We start from the raw sequence: 19,300 nt of genomic DNA, 5'->3' as shown, positions 1-19,300 counted from the left end.
GACCAACACACAGCTGGCACAAAAGGTCTACCGCCTACACACTGAGGGCAGCAGGGGAGACAGGGGCAGCGGTGCCTGAGAGGAAGGAGACTCTACCCTTTCTAAGGCTGCGTGCATGGACAGCACTTGGGAGAGCATACGGGAGGGTGGGCACTGGACGAGGTGTGGCAGAAGAAGAAGATCTGGAACTGCCTGTGCCCGCCAACATCAAGGAGTCACAGCTGAAGTCGGAAGAAGTGGAGGTTGGTGTTTTCAGGCGTGATTCATCCAGGTCACTCCTGTCCCTCTCTGAGGCGCTGGTCACATCAGTGTCAGTGAACTCATGTGTAGCAGTCAAGCCACAAGCTTCCCCACTGGTGTCCGACCCCCGTCCTTCACTGCACTCAGTAGATTCTGCATGAGACAGAGACATAGGTTCAGTATGGTGCCATACTCACAAACATCATATGCGAACAGAGCACAAAACTTTGAAATGATACCCCCATGTGAAACTCCTCCATGTACATTCAGCAAGTGCCACATTTATGTAATCATCATAAGATGCATGGAAACACACATAGTTAATAGTAATGTTCCATGTGGCATTGCCACAGAAAATAGCTGGCCCTGAGCCTCCCTATAACCACACAGACTATTCTCTGTAAGCATATTTACGTGCCTGTAGATGAATTGGCTATATATCAAAACATGTTCTCTCTGTCACATGTGGAGCCTTTTTAAGGGAACACCACAGATCAAAACTTCAAAATGTACTTTTGTAAAGGCTACAAGCTCCTGATATCCACCATGCTTTGCGTCGAGCACTACAGTGGTGTCAGCTGTGTAGAGGTCACAATTTATCTGTTGTGTACAGCACACATCTATGAAGGCACACTAACATGATGCTCACTGCTTTTCACGGCCAGGTGATGTCTATGACACTCATATTGCAGCATATGTTACAAGGCCACACCTCATCTGCCAATGACAAGGGATATGGTTTTAAAGACATGAGAATAGCTGCACTCAACACTGAGGCTACTTAGAAGCCATTGCATCACACTAGAGACATCACAGAGCTTTGCACTGGCTCATGTTTGGGTTTCATGCAGTTACTCATACCCAAAGTCACACTTTGCACAATACTCACCCCCAACATGCTGCTGATGGCGCCTCAAACATCCATCCAGCTCTGGCTGTGTCACTACTAATATGCGAGCAGTTAGTGGTGTCATGCTCCTGCGCGCCAACCTGCCACTCCGAGGGATCACCCCCATGCTCCTGCGCGCCAACCTGCCACTCCGAGGGAGCACCCTCAGAGCCATCTCTGTGATGTTTTTACTCAGTCGGCAGGTGCCATCCCACCTCCTGTGACAGTGTGTGTGCCGTCGGTTGGAGACACCCAGAGCCTGCACCCTGTGTGCAATGGCCCTCCATATCACCTTACACTGCTGGACCTTAAGCTGCGGGCATGGGAGACAAGAAGAGGAAGTTTCAGTGACACTGTGCTATTTACCACTGTGTGTCAGTAAAGGAGCTTGAAAATACATAACACACTAATGCATAAATGTTGAGCAGAGGTCATACAGCATGAAACGTAGTGCACTTGCATCGAAGAAGCTCAGAGAAATGTATACATGTATGAGGATGGGCACAGTACATCTCATACACATGCAGAGTGCACAGCACAGCAACCAATATAAACATGAGCCTCATCTGTGATACAGTATGTGAGTGAGCATGACAAACAATACATTGGAAATGATGTGTCGTGGCAGACTCACTGTGTCCAACACTACACACCCCTCAATGTCATTGACCAGTGCATGGCTACATGTGTCATGGTGTTCACATTTAGAGACATGATTTACATTCTCACACTATTCTCACAAGATGTCCTCCTGTCTTGTGCAATCCTCAGGCCTAAGATAGCTCATTGAGAAATAGGGTGGTGGACATCACATATGTTTCACTCATTCCATTTAGCGATGGGTCCTCGTAACGCTGGGCAGTTTTTGTGCAGGTCAGAGGGACTCACACTGAGGTTAAATGTGGGCCATCAGAGAAATCACATGCATGTACAATATGAGAGGGTAAACAGTGCCTACACATGCAAGACTATCTGATGTGTCATAGGTGATTTACCACCAAGAGTTTCACACTCAGGCATTGTACTCTTGTGCATAATGCACACATCACCATAGGGGCAATTTGAAAACTGTACACACATCATTCAGTACCCTCTGGAAAAATACATTTGTAATGTCACAAATGGCATGTGAAGACTTAATGGGGTATGACATCACATAGCACAGGCAATGTTTGTTCAGACTTCAACTGTCTCAAACCAGCAGTGTAACTGTATGACTGCAAAACCACTGCATGTCACTCCATTCCTTCAATGCAGTCACAGATCTGTGGAAATAAGGCTACACATCCCATTGACATGAAGTCTGCATGCTAGGCAGTGTATCACCTATTTACATTACCCAGTCTCAGACCAAAGTGTGTTCATTTTTGCTTAAGTAGAGCTGTAGAAGTGTCCATGTTGCCATCCTCCCACATACTCAAGTGCAATTCTGACTAGGCCATGTATGGAGCATGCTATATGAAAAATATGGAGGCATGCACATTGACTTGCACTCGCAGGCACATTCTACTGTAGAGCAACATCATGTGAGCATTCTGAGCACTCTCGAACCTTTATTCGGACAATTACCAGTACATCTGGCGCACCATATAGCCTCCCATACTGTGAAAGGACCTCATCCACCAGGACCTCCAGCTTCTCTGTGGTTAAGGGACGGGCCCTGACTTTCTCTGTTCTCGCCATCACTGGGTCCAGAATACAGGAACAGCAGCAGTTGGTGGTGAAGAATGGCAGGCAGCAGTGTTTGAATGCAAGTGAAATGTGTGTCTCTCTCACAGACATTTATAGGCCCCTGGGGTTGTTTCAGTGGTACTCTGCTGCTGCAATTGGTCTGCCTGGTTTGCATTTTTCAATTGTATCCAATAACCGGGACAGCGGTAGTGGAGCACGCCTACCGCGGGTTTCGAAATTGCATCTCAGTACCACAAACACGGTTCCCATTGGCTACAATGGCATGAGCATTGGCGATGTCACACTGTGGGGGCCAGGCGGTCGCTACCACAATCATTCATCTTTAAATTATATCCAATGACCGGGCATGCGGTAGCAGAGCACGCCTACCGCGGGTTTCAAAATTGTATTTCACTACTGCGATCTGGGTTCTCATTGGCTGCAATGGCATTGGCATTGAAGGTGGCACACCGCGGGGTCCAGGCAGTCGCTACCATGATTTTGCATCTTTAAATTGTAACCAATGACAGGGCCCGCGCAGCGGAGCATGCCATTCACCGGTTTCAAAATTGTATTTCACTACCACGATTGTGGTTCCCATTGGCTGCAATGGCATTGGCATTGGCGGTGGCACACCGCGGGGTCCAGGCGGTCGCTACCATGATTTGGCATCTTTCAGTTGTAACCGATGGCCATTATCGCGGTGGCGGAGCACGCATACCGCACCTATGGACAACATTATGCTCTAGCAATGGCAATAGACTATTTTCATCATTGAACACTAGTCCTTCACAATGTATCACAGCACCTGCTTACAAAATGTAATGCTCACTGATGCCTACACATGCCAAGTCAGTGCACATGATTACATGCTTTGGCATGTACGTCCTCACATGTCACCTATGATATTTGTGTGCATGTACACAGATTTGATGTGTAGTGGAGTCTCATATTTGTGAACATGTCAATGTGTGAGATGGCTAATCAGCACATAGTAATGATGGCCTGATCACATACTGTGCCTATATCACTGTGCACATTGCTGTATTGTGTCTGATAGTTGATCAGCTTACACACACTGTGCTCTTGCGTAGAAAAGTTGTGCTCTGTGCAACTTCAGCAAGAAGGTGTGGCAGGTACAGTGGCTATGTAAAAGTCAGCAGTTTTGCTGTTTCCAACATGTGCTGTGTCAACTACTCCCAGGGATGGGGACACAAGATGTGGGAGTATACCATTTACCATTCACATAGTCAAAATCTGTTTTGGAGAAAGTCAGTGTGTACATATTGACCACATGTACAACTTCATGAGATCAAGGTGTCTGTGCATGTGACTTATGCATTAAGCTGTTGTTACAGTCCAGTCATTGTTGGGGCTGTGTCAGTCATGATGTAAGATGCTGTACACATCTCATAGGGGAATTAAATTAACATGTGTCCCCTTTCATATCATGTAGGAGACGACCAAATGTGCATCGTACGTTCCCAGTGCTGGCGATCATGGAGGATGAGTACATCATAAGGAAATTCTGTCTGGATCACATTACCCTTCAAGACCTATGTTGTCAGTTGGAGCCCTATCTGAGGCCTCACAGAAACTATCCAACTGCTTTGAAGCCAACAGTTAAGGTGATGGCGGCCCTGCATTTCTTTGCAACTGGTTTGTTTCAGTACATGGTGGTCATCGCCGGTGGGATGTCTCAAGCTATGTTCAGCATGGTGCTACGTGATATCCTGTCCGCAATGATGACATACAAGGACAGCTACATCCACTTCTCAAGGAGACATGAATTGGCAGGTGTGAAGGGTGATTTCTAAGATCTTGGACACATACCTAATGTTGTAAGCGACATTGACTGCACACATGTTGGCCTAGTTCCACCACAGGCACGTGAGAACATCTACCGGAACAGGAAACATTTCCATTCCATTAATGTGTAAGTGGTATGCCAAGCAGATATGATTTTCTCCCATGTCTGTGCCAAATTCCCCAGTTCTGCACATGACTCCTACATACTACGTAGCAGCATCATCCCACAATTGATGGCAAATCTGCATCCGGAGCATCATGCCTGGCTTGTAGGTGAGTACGCAGAGTCAAGTAGTGTGCTGTATGTGGGACAGGCTGTTCTCAGCTACTGTTTATATTAGTAAATTGCTGCCTTTATCTCACACCTAGGTGACTCTGCATATCCTAACCAGCCTTGGTTGCTGAGCCCACTGAGGAATCCAAGGACCTGGGTGAATTCCGCTACAATGATGAACATGGGAGGACACATCGTGTGGTAGAGGGTACTTTTGGGCTTCTGAAGTCTAGATTCTGGTGTCTGGACAAGAGCGGAGGTGCACTACTCTACTCTCCCCAAAAGGTCTGTCAGATCATAGTTGCATGCTGCATGCGCCACAATCTAGCCTTTCGCAAAGAGATCCCCCTGCTCCTGTACATTGATGAGCAGCAGAGGCCCCCCTGCAAACCCACACATGGCCAGTGATGACGATAGTGAAGAGGAAGCGTGTTTACCTGCATCAACAGCTCATCAACAACTACTTTCCTTGAGCTTAATTCACATTGTACAACAGTGACATTGTCTGTTGTCTTTGTTGGTAGTGGCAAGGCATAGATGATCTTTTTGACTGCTGCCTGTTGTTGGCTTTGTGCTAATTTGGATGTGTGGGGGCCAGGGTATTTTTATCCAGGTACCTCACGCATATGTTGATGGTGTTGCTCATTGTTATGTGTGCTAGTTTGTGTAAGTTGATGACTAGTGTTGTGTTCTAGCTGTAATGGCATCACCTGACAAGTACATCTTTTTCTCTTGTGTCTTTCTAGGTCCCTTGACCCTCTCAATGCCTCGCCACAATCAGAGCTTGTGGTACATTGGAATCTGAGTTGACATTGTACATACTGTGATAAACATGAAGCTGACACAAAGGCATAGGTGTGTAAAGAGTGTTTATTTACAATAAGTATTTGTGACAGAGAAGTAATTATTTAAAGAAATTGTGCTAAGTGAATTTATGAGTTGTCAGTGAATGTAAATGAGAGAAATAGAGTAGTCACCACATTGATATAGTCACAAAATCCAACTTACTCCTGCCATCAACATGGCAATGTAGGTAAGGATAGTTAACAAAGTCAATGTCAAGGGGAACACAGGTGCCAACATCGCTGGCTCAGTAACTAGCATTTGGATGGTGCATTGCCAAGTGATCCTCAGCTGCTGTTTCTCCGATGGCCCCCTGTACATTTGGCAGGGGGGGCTTCTGCTGCAGGCTCAGCGGTGTCTGAGGAGTCCTTTTGTTGCAGCTCACCCCCTTTCTGTGGCCGCAGCTGAGGTGGTAGGAGTATCAGCATGTGGGCCACTGAAGGGTAGTTGAGCTGTCCTTTGGGCTGCATGTTTGTCCCTCAGAATACCCACGAGCTAGCCCATGAGAACTACAAGTTGGCCCATACGCGTGTCCATGCACCTCAGCAGCAGGCGGAGCTCAGGAACCTCTTCCACAACCTCATCCATCTATCCCTGGGTCTGCTTATATGCCCAAAGGACTCGGGCAATGGTGGCCAGGGCTTCAGTTCCAGTGTCCTCCTGTATTTGTCCCCTAGTTGCCCTCCCACCTGCTCTGCTGAACCGGACCTGTGGTATTGGCACTCAACGTACCCACAAACTCTCCCTGGCACCCTCTGATTGTGTTGTGGTCTTGGTAACCACTGAGGCAGGGAGAGTTTTGCAGGCAGCAGTGGTGGTGGTGGTTGAGGCCACACAGGTCGTTGTAGCAGGGGTCAGCGCTGTTGTTGTCGCTGTGGTGGTGATGGTGAGGAAAATGAGGGACTGAGATGTGGTACGCCCTGGCAGTCTGGATGGGCCAGGTTGTTTGCTTCTCATCCGAGAAACGTAGGGACTCTGCATCCGAGAGTTCATATTCCGGGTGAGGAGACAGGCTCTATAGGTTGGTGTTGTCTTCTGCTGAAGTTGCTTGTGGATCACCTGTTGAACAGAGGTCAAATGGTCATTGAAGTGCACTCCACAAGCTTGGTGGTAGACGTTTGGATGTTACATGTGATACACCAAACACTTTACATTGCAATCACGTGGTATGGCTGCAAGATACTGAGCATCATGACATGAAATTGAGGTACATACATTACTTGTCCACGGTGTGACATGTAAATTGAAACCATGTGCAAAGTACAGATTGTGTGATTACAAGGACATGTCGTCATCTAACGGCTTGTGGCACATCAACTTTAAGTGATGCATCTCTTTGGTTTGCTCTGCATGGGTTCACATTCTGCTAAGCAAAAACTAGCCATTGCCATGGTATGAATACCTTTTTCATATCATTACTTTGTTCATCAGATTGACCATGAATGTTTTGTGTTAATATGGGCCTTCATGCTCTGACTAACCCTGGGCGTAGTTCTCGTAGTAGAGATACGTGTAGCTTCGTGAAGTGCACTTCGCACTATGTGAGCTACGCTTAGCTGCACAAACTGCGTAATGCACTGTGCAAAATGCTGTTCGCACTGATTGCAGAGTGCCAGATACTTGTCCGCACTGTGCAATCAGTGCAAACTGCATCTTGCACAATGAAAGCAGTCATTTTCTGCCGCTCAAGTAGTTTTCTACTTGAGCGACAGCTTTCTCAAAGTGTACTGGTAGCTTCTCATCGCGAGCAGTTGCGAGCATACGCGACCACTCGCAATGAGAAACCTGACCTCCTCACGTTTAGAATCTTGCAGGGAGGTTTATTTTCCACGCTCGCGATCAGCATCTTGATGTTTCTGATCGCGAACGAGAAAAAAGACTCACCAGGATGTCATTTTGCTCGCTCGCGGTCGCCAACTTGACGTTGAGGACCGCGAGCATGCAAAAAATGACCGCTACGCTACACATGTTTGCACTGTGCTATGTGCAATTCGCATAGTGCAAAGTAGCACAAATTTCGCAAACTACGTGAGCATAGCGTAGTACTTTTCCCAGGGTTAGCTCTGATACCATAGCACTAACACATTGCATTCTGTACTGTGCATGATTGGGCCCTGAATTTCTTCCATATGTGACTTGGTGAGTCAAAGTTTATTTTTTGTGACAGTTATGTGCTCTTAGCTGTCTTAGTTGGAAGACATGTGAGTGCTGGTGTAATATGGCTCCATGCATTTTGAGAAGGATGGCAGGGTGCATGCACTGACTACCTACCTGTTTGGTGAAGGTGATCAATAAAATGGCTGCCACATGGTTGTTGGGAGTGTTCCATCCTGCTGAGCTGTGGGACAAGGGGGCCTGGGTGGAGTTGAAGTGCAGGCTTCCCACCTACAAACACCCCTCCCTGTTAAGTTGGCTACCTACCTGTTAGGTGAAGGTAAGCAATACAATGGCTGCCACATGGTTCTGTGTGTGGGGAGTGCTCCATCCTGCTGAGCTGTGGGACAAGGAGGCCTGGTGGGAGTTGTGGTGCAGGCTTCCCACTCACAAACACCACTCCCTGTTAAGATGGCTACCTAACTGTAAGTTTGAAGAGTGCAATGGAATGGATGCCACATGGTTCTGGGTGTGGGGAGTGCTCCATACTGCTCAGCTTTGGGACAAGGAGGCCTGGTGGAAGTTGTAGTATAGGCTTCCTACCCACAAACACCCCTCCCTGTTAAGATGGCTACCTACTTGTAAGTTTGATGAGAACAATTAAATGAATGCCACATGGTTCTGGGTGTGGGGAATGCTCCATACTGTTCAACTGTGGGACAAGGAGGCCTGGTAGGAGTAGTTATAGTGCAGGCTTCCCACCCACAGACACCCTTACCTGTTATGATAGCTACCTTCCTGTAAGTTTGATGAGTGCAATGGAATGGCTGCCACATGGTTGTGAGGAGTGCTCCATCCTGCTGAACTGCGGGACTAAGGGGCCAGGGTGGAGCTGTACTGCTGGCATTCTTCCCACAAACATCCCTCCCTGTTAGCCTCCTTGTTAAGATGGCGATGGTGTGCCATCCTGCTCAGCTGTGGGACAAGAGTACATGGTGGGAGTTGAAGTGATGGTTTCCTACCTACAAACACCCCTCCCTGTTGAGATGGCTACCTACCTGTACGTTTGAAGAGTGCAATGCAATGGTTGCCACATGGTTGGGAGAGGGATCCTTCCTGCTCAGCTGTGGGACAAGAGTGCCTGGTAGGAGTTGTGGAGTTGGCTTCCCACCCACAAACACCCCTCCTTGTAAGCTGGCTACATACCTGTGAAGTAGAGCTGAGGAAGGGAATAGGTTAAAAATAGCCCTTGGGTGGGGAGAGTGTTACATCCTGCTCAGGGGTCAGACAAGAGAGCATGAGAAGGCTAACTACCTGTAAGTTTGATGAGAACCATGAAATGGCTGCCACATGCTTTTGGGTGTGGAGAGGGCTCCATCTTGCTCAGCTGTAGGACAAGGGTGCCTGGTGAAAGTTGTAGTGCTGGCTGCCTATCCACTTACCCCCATGGAAATATTGCTAGCTACCTTTGGGGCGATTAAGAAGAAGGAAATGTTAGATCTGGGAGACATGTGTTGTTCATAAGTTCATTTGTGTTTAGGAAGTGTAGCTTTGTAGTTGTGCAAGACAGTACATGGCAGTGTAATGATAGACATTTGTCGGTACTTACCAGCCAGCACCTTCTCCTACCATTCGGTGAATGTTAGTGGTGGAATGAAAGGGCCACCACCAGTACTCTGAGCTAGCTCATGGTTCTTGTTGGCACGCTCTTACACCCTGCTCTTGAGGTCATGCCACCTCCTCTTGATGACCTTCAGGGTAAGCGGGGTAGTCCCTACTGCATTGACTTTTATGACTATCCTTGCCCACATATGATTTTCTGTGGCTAGCGGTGTCTGTTGGACCATGCTTCTAAATAAATGTGGTTCTGCTCTGATTAGCTCATCTACCATTACTGACAACTCATTGTCAATGAATTTGGGTGTATTCTTCTGTGACATGGTGGGTGATGTGAAAATGGGTGAAAGGTACAGGTATGAAGGTGGGGGTGGGGATGTGTGTGTGGTTGTGATGGTGTGATATGTGCTGATTTGCCTCTCCTTTGTGCTGTGGGTTTGGTCCCTTCAGTTCTGGAGTTGTGCAAAGAATTCTGGACAGGGAAGTGGCTGGTTTTATACTCAGCTATGTGGGTGGGTCACAATGGAGTATTCCTCTCAGGTGTGTTGTGTGGGTTAACCTGGGATTTGTATTTTTTACTTGCCATGGGGATGTGTCATTGGGGTGTGTTAGGTGTTTTTTGAGGCTGAGCCAGATATACAGCACACTTGGTAGCCTTGTTGTGTGGTTGCTTTCGACCGCCATTACTCTTCCGGCACGAAGGCGGCAGTCGGAATGTAACAGTCCTTCTGCTGGCTCTCCCATTCATCTTTTGTTGCAATAGCGGGGGTTGAAAACAACTGATTGTTTTGCTGGCACATCCATCATATCGTAATTTGACTGGCGGTCATTCCGCTGGTCGAACAGCATTTTTTGGTCTTTCCGCAGCACATCCGACCACCGCGGATGGATATTCTGCTTTTCTGGACAGTTCCAGTGGAATTTCTTGGAATCCGTCTGCCACGGTCGGATTTTTCTGGTGGTGCATCCGAATCTGACTGCCGGTTTTGCCGTGGTACATGCAGACAGTTAATTTCCACTACCACGGCAGTCTGACTGCTTTTCAGACCACCATCCTAATCGAACCCTTAGTACAAAAATATAATTTTAAACATGCTTTGAAAGAAGTATATATATATATATATTCACTGAAAAAACCATAGGTTTCAGGCATTATATAGTTAGGAATTAGCATTTAAAAAAACCATTGAAATTGCTCCTATATAGTTAGTTGTACTAACTATATTTCGCGCACCCGCAATCCACTGCTGATGATGTCACATATTACATCATTCATGACATGGTCAGTGACATCACTGATGACATCTCAAATGACATCAATGATGACATCATCCACGTGACAATCACATACACCTTTTCATACACTAGTAAAATCTTTCATCACTCTTTGTAAAATACAGAGTATCATATTTGAATCCATTGATCTACAAAAACATGACATTAGCGAATACAGTAAGAAACCCCTAGTGTGTAAAATAATATAGTATGGGGGCATATATGTGTTTGCACTTTATGGAAAAGGTGAGACTGTCGCGGTTAACAGCAATGTCGCGATTCCCAAATAACAGCGAAAACTGAAATTTGGTCTGAAAGTCAGTTTTAAAGAAACTTAGTACAAACTATGAGTTTAAACATGCTTTGAAAGAAGTATTTATAAAGTAATGTTTGTAGGGCAACGTTCAGAATGTTTTTTTTCATATCATTTTTGGATGTGTTGGTGGCCATTGAATGTCTGCTTTTGTTTTCCATTTTCGTGATGTGTTTGCGATGATCCCGCAAAGTTTCCAAAAACGAAAGAAAAAAATTATCCTTTAGGAAAAAGCTTCACAATAATTCAGGTACTAGGGTGGCTCTGACAAAAAACACGTGCAAAATCCTTGGGTTTGTTATGTGCAGAATAGTGATGAATACAAGATAATTAAGCCATAGACTATAACACACAGACTTAACTGTCGGAAAGTCCCTTTTCAGGATGAAATCCCCCACTCACCAGAGGTGACATGCTTCATCATATGGGATTCTCCTCCCAAAGGAAAAACCTACTTCCTTTGAAGGCCACATTCCTCTCTCTGAGAGGGAGGAGCTCAGGGATGTTTTGGATAACTAATTTTCGGGATATTCTAAATCCACATGTGATGAGCAGGCTAGTGTGAGCGAGGGTGCTGCAGAAAGGAAATACAAAATGTGAAAGAAGTGTGAATAAAACTAGCTATGGGGCGTAAAATATACGTTTTATTCGGGAGCACCCTCTGCCAGGATTAAAAACAGTGCACCAGCGACATGGATTTAAGTCGCAGTAGTATGGTGGAAAATAATGGTTAACATGTTTCAGCCTGGAATGCCACTGAGTCGGGCAAGCTTTCTTCAGGATCTATAGAGATGCTGCTGCTACAGTGCTCAAGTGAATATACAAAAAAAGGATACAGGAACCAAATGTGTTCAAAATCCAACTGCTCCGGAAGGTGAAATTACCTAATGGAAACAGAATAATTTATTCAAATTCATGCAACCTGTAGGAAAATGATACAACTAATGGCTTAAATCTACTGTAAGTGAAAAACAGGGGAAGAGAAAGCACTCTTACCCGCCATTGCTGGGTAAAGAACTCCACCTCAACCTGGTGACAGCTCAGGATGGGGGCACAGCCCTAGGAGGAAGAATAATAGTGAAGCAACTATCATTATGGTGTTCTGTACTATTCAGGTCTGGTGACAATATTCTTCAATCATACAGCATGGTCAGAAAATATTAAGGAGCAAAAAATAGGGGAAAACCTGGTGGAGCACAAACACTTCTCGGTGCCCAGCACTTGTGATATCACAACAGTTGAAGCCCTCACACGTATGCCCAAAGTAACGGGCAAAACATGGTGAATAAGAAGTAACTAACATCTTGACAAGAACAAATAAGGGGATAATGATAAGCTAATGAGTTAGTGTCCGTAAGATAAAACACTTAAATGGCCGCTAGTGAAAAAAAAAAAGAGATTTCTAAAACAAATCATCTAAGTACAACGAGGCAGAGCCTCACCATAACACTCACTTATCCGTCAATACCCCAAGCTCAAATTGAGCCTGCAACTGGAGGTGAGTGTCGGTGGCTAGAGCGCTCGTTTTTATGATGGCCAAAACTAATGAGCAGCAGGTGTGGGAATCCTGCTTCAAGGGAGACTGCGAATGGGCTGGGAAGAGAATGCAGGTTCCCAGCGCAGGCGCTGACAAATGGAGGGATAGCGATTTTAAAATAAAAAAGCAAAATATCTGTAACAAGGCTATCGAATATGACAGTAAACACAATTAAAACGAGGCCCGCTATGAAGTATTCTGGCGTGTCTCGTGTGAAATTTTACGAGCATTTGAAAACATATATACAACGGCGTGCATGCGCCTAGCAAAATAGGCATGTCGGGATATGTAGTTTGGTTCAAATGAACGACACAGCATAAACAGTGCTTTTAGAAATATACCGGAAATTAGATTCAGCATAACCCTATGGAGCCTCCTCTTTGTCCAGCGTAATGTGTGGCTCACAAGATCTCCATGCAGACCAATATTAAAAAATAATCCAGAAATATGCAGGGTCATGCATGTACCTCATGGATCGGGCATGCTGGGATGTGTAGTTGTAATGGCCAACACGGAGGAATAAGTTAGTGCCTTAAAAAAGCTGGGAAATGTGAAAATCGTAATCAATATCTAACAATCATTTGCCACATTCTCTATCACATATTGCATTGCGGAAAACGTCAAAAAATGAAAGAAAGGGAAAACATTTTTTTTGCTTTCTCTGAACACTGTCTGCAGATAGTGTGCACACCTCATTTGTTGGGCATGCTATTAGAGTTGTCAGACCGGCTATCTCGCAATTGCAACAAACAAGGTGAAACATCGAGAAACCTGTGTGATTATCACTGCCCATTCCCAATGTACCCCAGATTCGTAAATACCTACTAACTCAGTGGTTCCCAAACTTTTTTGACCTGTGGCTCCCTTGACCAAATTGGGAGTTGGCCGTGGCTCCCCACCATTTTTTTACCTGCGCACCGGGGTGCCGCATCGCACCCTTTGGGTACCACTGGTCTACATGAAGAATCAAGCCTAGACGTGATGAAGGATTCAGTGAGTAGCCATCACTATCATAAAACTTTATTTACAATCAGAAAGATCTTATAAAGTACATGCCAATGCATACACCACCATCATAGAGTAGTATACAGCGCTCCCACTAAAAGTAACCAGGCTAGAGAAAGGCTCAAAGAGCTCTGTGGCGTTACAAGAAATTTACGTGGGGTGGGCTGATCATGGGCGTCAACAGAAATGTTTCCAGGGGGCGCAAATGTTTAACTTCATCACCATCTCCCTTGCACCCTTCTCCCCTCTGCCTTACACCCTTCTCGCCCTCCCCCTTGCACCCTTCTCCCCTCTGCCTTGAACCCTTCTCCCCTCCCCCTTGCACCCTTCCCCCCTCTGCCTTGCACCCTTTCCCCTCTGCCTTCAACCCTTCTCCCCTCCCCCTTGCACCCTTCTACCCTCTCTGCCTTGCACCATTCTTCGCTCTGCCTTTCACCCTTTTCCGCTCTGCCTTCACCCTTCTCCTAACTCTCTTGCACCCTTCTCCCCCTCCGCCTTACACCCTTCTACCCCTCCGCCTTGCACCCTTCTCCCCTTCTACATTGCACCCTTCTCCGCCTTGCACCCTTCTCCCCCTCCACCTTGCACCTTTCTCCCCCTCCGCCTTGCACCCTTCTCCCCTTCAACCTTGTATCCTTCTCCACCTTGCACCATTCTCCCCTCTGCCTTACACCATTCTCCCCTCTGCCTTGCACCCTTCTCCCCTCTGCCTTGAACCCTTCTCCCCTCTGCCTTGCACCCTTCTACTCCCTCTGCCTTGCATCCTTCTACTCCCTCTGCCTTGCACCCTTCTACCCCCTCTGCCTTGCACCCTTCTCCCCTCTGCCTTGCACCCTTCTCCCCTCTGCCTTGCACCCTTCTCCCCTCTGCCTTGCACCATTCTCCACTCTGCCTTGCACCCTTCTCCACTCTGCCTTGCACCCTTCTCCCCTCTGCCTTGCACCCTTTTCCTCCTCCGCCTTGTACCATTCTCTACCTTGCATCCTTCTGCCCTCTGCCTTGCACCCTTCTCCCATCTGCCGTGCACCCTTCTCCCCTCCGCCTTGCACCCTTCTCCTCTTTGCCTTGCACCCTTCTCCTCTCTACCTTGCACCCTTCTCCTCTCTGCCTTGCACCCTTCTCCCATCTGCCTTGCACCCTTCTCGGCCAGCCCCTTCCACCCTTCCCACCCAATGGAGGGGGCTGCCACCTGGAACAATGGCACCATTTCAAAAGCATGATGGACTAGGGCCTGCCCTGACTGGGCCCACACAGGATGCACTGGCGATCCAGGGAGGGCAAGTGCCCCCCCTTGCCCCCCTCTGCGGGCGCCCATGGCTCTGATGAACCCAAGATGGCTCACCAGATCCCATCTACCCAGTGTTTTAAATGGGCTGGGTCCCTATCGGGCTCTCCATTTTTGCCTTCAGCCTCATGATGAAAAATAAATCTTAACTCTGTAGCAGTCACTTCACTGCCTTTGAGGTAACTCCAAAGAGACTTGTTATAGTTCTTTCAGTCTCATCATAAGGTTTCTAATGAAAAATAATAATAATAGTTTTTAAGTAAATCGTCGTGGAAGAATAAACGATACGCCCATCTCTGAAAGAGTTGTTTGTCTTCAAGGAAAAATGTCACTTGCTGATTCCCGTTTCACCACGAATGAAGGACGTGTCTCTCAGTAAATGTATTTCTGTCAGAGACCTGCAGGTGTCTCATGGCGCTCAAAAAACAATCCTCCACTTGCGAGGGGGGGTGGGGCGGGGGGATGAGCTATCCCAAAGGAAGGGCTACAATAAAATAAACTAACACACCAGAGACCCCCAGGACCCTGCCCTGGTCAGCTCCCATCCTAATACTTTACACTGCCTCTCGGGGTGCTTTCTCCCACCGGAGTCTAAACATCCAGTCATAGGCTCAAGGTGGTATGACATAGCATTGAGGGCCCCGAACAGTGGTAAGGGACACACGTTTCACCATCAGACATTCATTTCACGGGTCACCAGGAGAGGATGTGGCTAAACGACAATAGCGGCCGATTTTAAAGCTGGGGAACTGGGTTCGAGTCTCGGCAGGGATGCGCAACACCGTGTGATTCTGGGCAAATCACTTAATCTCCCCGTGCCGAAAAATGAATGTGTCCGTCTGTAACACAACTGGTGCTAATGTAAAGTGCTCTGATGCCTTCGGATTGAGTTGGCGCTATATAAAACTGCAAAGAAATACTTGGTAGGGTGCCTTGAGCTGCTTTTGGGGAGCATTGAATCAGATGACGTAGTAAAATTACAAAGAGCACGGCGCAAGAGGCTTTTTACATCACCATTTATTTATTTATTTATTTAACGATTTGTAGAGCGCCTGGTGACCCGGAGGCATCCCCGCGCTGTGAGAACTTGAGTTGGCCAAAGGGGGAAGTGGGCTTATTTTGGAAAGAGAAGAGTTTTTAGCTGTTTGCGGAAGCGTAGGTAGCAGGGTTCCAACCGCAGACAGCGGGGGAGCGAGTTCCAGCTTGAGGATGCTTTTACTGAGAAACGCCGCCCTCCAGTGCGTACCCTCCTGAATTTGGGGACATTAGCCAGATGCTCGATGTCCGAGCGCAGAGGTCTCGAGGCTTTGTACGGGGTGACCATGTATCTAAGAATGGAAGGGCCTTGACCCCTAAGGAGTTTGTGGGCGATACACATTGCCTTAAATTCGATCCTCTCTCGCACTGGCAGCCAGTGGAGAGCCTTAAGCACTGGTCTGGCAGAGGCTCTAGAGGGAAGGCTCATCAGCAGTCGGGCAGCCGCATTTTGGGTACGTTGTAGCTTGGTCAGAGTATTTTCGGGGGCTCCTAAGTAGACGGCATTGCAGTAGTCCAATCGTGCAAGGATCAGTCCTTGAATCAGGAGTTTCCTGGATGGGGGGGGAAGCAGCAGAAGGATCTTACGGACTGATCGCATGAGTCCGAAGCAGGTTCCCGCTGTTCTGGTTGCCTGGATTTTCATAGACAGGTCTGGTTCTAGCCAGACCCCCAGACTCTTGATTTCCTTCTTCGGGGCGGGCACCTCACCCATAGCAACGGGCCAAACAGATGGTGGGATTGCTGACCATTTCTTGCCCATCAGCATGACTTCAGTTTTAGACCCGTTGAGTTTGAGTGAGGAGTCGCACATCCAAAGGTGGATTTCCTGGAGGCAGTGCAGGAGGTTGTCTGGGCAGTGGTCAAGGTGTTAGAGCAAGATGACCAATTGCGTGTCGTCCGCATAGCTCACAATCTTGATGTCGAAGGGGGCAACTATGTCCTCTAAAGGGGCCATATAGGCATTAAATAGGGTGGGACTAAGTGAGGACCCCTGGGGCACCCCACTAGTCAGAGGCAGGGAATCAGAGCGGGAATTGCCATCCCAGACCTGGAAGGAGCGGCCCGACAGAAATGACTCTATCCATGCAACCATAAATTCATAAACAGCCTCTGAAGACGTATAACCAGCAGGCGCTTTATACAGCGCTATGCATGAAGCTGTGTGTGTTCCACGGTGCCCAGTGTGCCTACATGAAACAGTGGAGCTGGCAGAGTGCGGCTGCATCAGGGCATAGGCCTCGTCCGGGGCCGAGCTCTAGAGGACATAAAAAGAAGCACTTCAAGAATCTTTTTGAGGTCACCTACCAAGAGTCAAAGGTCAGCTGCACCTGCGATAGTTCAGATTCACCTCGTGTAAGGAAGGCTAAGGGACGGATGTATGACGTTACAACGCATACTTTTACATCGCATGCCTTTACAACGCGGTATTTACAACGAATACCATTACAACGCATAGTGCTTTTAGGCGCCGGATAGTGATTTATTTAATTTACTATTCCAACTCCAGTCCCCGTGGATAGTAGGGGAGGTGTTGGATAGTATATTAAATACATTCCCTATCCTAGAGCGCCCCCAGCGCAATGCGTTGTAATGGTTTGTGTTGTAAAAGTTGCGTCGTAAAGGCACTGCGTGGTAAAAGTTGCGTTGTAAAGGATGTTTCCCCTAAGGGACCCCTAAGCCTTAGGAGTGACCACTCATCTGGGCCGATTACCAGTAATTACAGCGCCTGGGTGTCCACAATTCTATTTTTTTTTACCTTTGATATTTTAAATCAGGATCCAAACTGAGGTTCACGTTCTCATGACCTGCATTGTGTGCAAAACTACGTATCTGTACAATTTAATGTATTGTTTATCATTTGTTGTTTAAAACTTATTTCGATTTTACTTGATTTTCTGTGTCCCAGGAAACAAGTCAGCACAATGCCTAAACATATCTTTAAGTCTTGTCTCACAGCATAACAAACATATTGATACTGATAATCATGCCGTCGTATGTCTTGCTCACGTACCGCCATTGTTTTGATCTCTATGTCTACCTTAATCTGTAAAATTTGTGAAGCGCTCTGATGCCTTCGGGTCAAGTTTGCGCTATTTAAAACTCCACAAATTAGTGCTCTATATTCTCTTACCTATCTCTTGGTGCCTTTGTCTTTCTATTTTCCATCTCTCTCTCTCCTTCCTATGTGCGCTAACTCTCACAGTTACATGTTAAGTGTGTCTCTCACTCCTGTCCAAGCCGAGCCCGCCGAATGACGGACGACTGAGGGCTGTTGGTAGCAATTTCCCACAGTGTGCCAGCGGAGCCCCTGGCACCTCATTACGGCGCACCGGGGTGCCGCGGCGCACAGTTTGGGAACCACTGTACTAAGTAGTTGTTTATAGTGAACTGTTTATGCGGCAAGGAGAAAACATACAGTTCTTGCCTGCAGATTAACATGCAGCTCTGCTCAAGTGATTTACGCTCTACGTGCATCAGAAAAGATGGACTAAACTAGTGGAGGACATTCATTTCAGTGGGTGGTATATATACAAGTCAGCCAGAACAGAACTCACAATCGATGTTAATAATACTGGTTTCTATTCCTGCATATAAATGAATGCAATGTGTAGAAAATAACGTACACATACAGTCTAAAGAAGTGAAAAACAAGGCGACCAACTCAACATGAGACATACATGTAAATTGGTTTACCCAATTTGAACAAACCTGAGCAGGACTGCTCAGTAACTCTTTATAAAGACACCCATGTGATCTCATCATTCAAACCCGTATTCTCACTATCTAATCTGTGTACCCATCGTTGCTCACGTCTGAACAGGTAGGTAGGGATGTCCGTTATGAATCACTGACAAAATATAGAATGCAAAAATATAGAATACTAAAAATATCGAAGTGAAAATATAAAAAGCAAAAATATCGAAGTCCTATCTACAAACAGGTAAGTACAAAAATATGGAATCAAAAATATCGAAAAAAATATATAGTTAGTAAAAATATCGATTTTTTGTAAATATCTTAAAAGTAATCTAAAATTAATGAAATAATAACTATAATTAACTAGAACATACTTAAAAATACTTAAATAACTTTAAAATTTATAATTAATTAATTGAAGTAAAAAAATAAACATAACATTTAATTTTTTAACATATATATATATATTAACATAATATTAACTAATAATATACAATATTTTTACTGTAGGATAGCAGGAGAGTAAAATGTACTATTACCACTCCAGCAACTGCAACAGTAGGGTAAACGTTGGATAGCGTTGGGGTAAAAATTACTATTCCCCCTCCAATGAGTGCAACAGTAGGGAAAGCGTTGGATAGCGCAGGGGTAAAAATTACTATTCCCACTCCAGTGAGTGCAACAGTAGGGTAAGCGTTGGATAGCGTAGGGGT

This window comes from Lissotriton helveticus, chromosome 6 (assembly GCF_964261635.1).
Source record: "Lissotriton helveticus chromosome 6, aLisHel1.1, whole genome shotgun sequence".
In the NCBI taxonomy this organism is placed as follows: Eukaryota; Metazoa; Chordata; class Amphibia; order Caudata; family Salamandridae; genus Lissotriton; species Lissotriton helveticus.
This window is presented reverse-complemented; position numbering follows the sequence as displayed.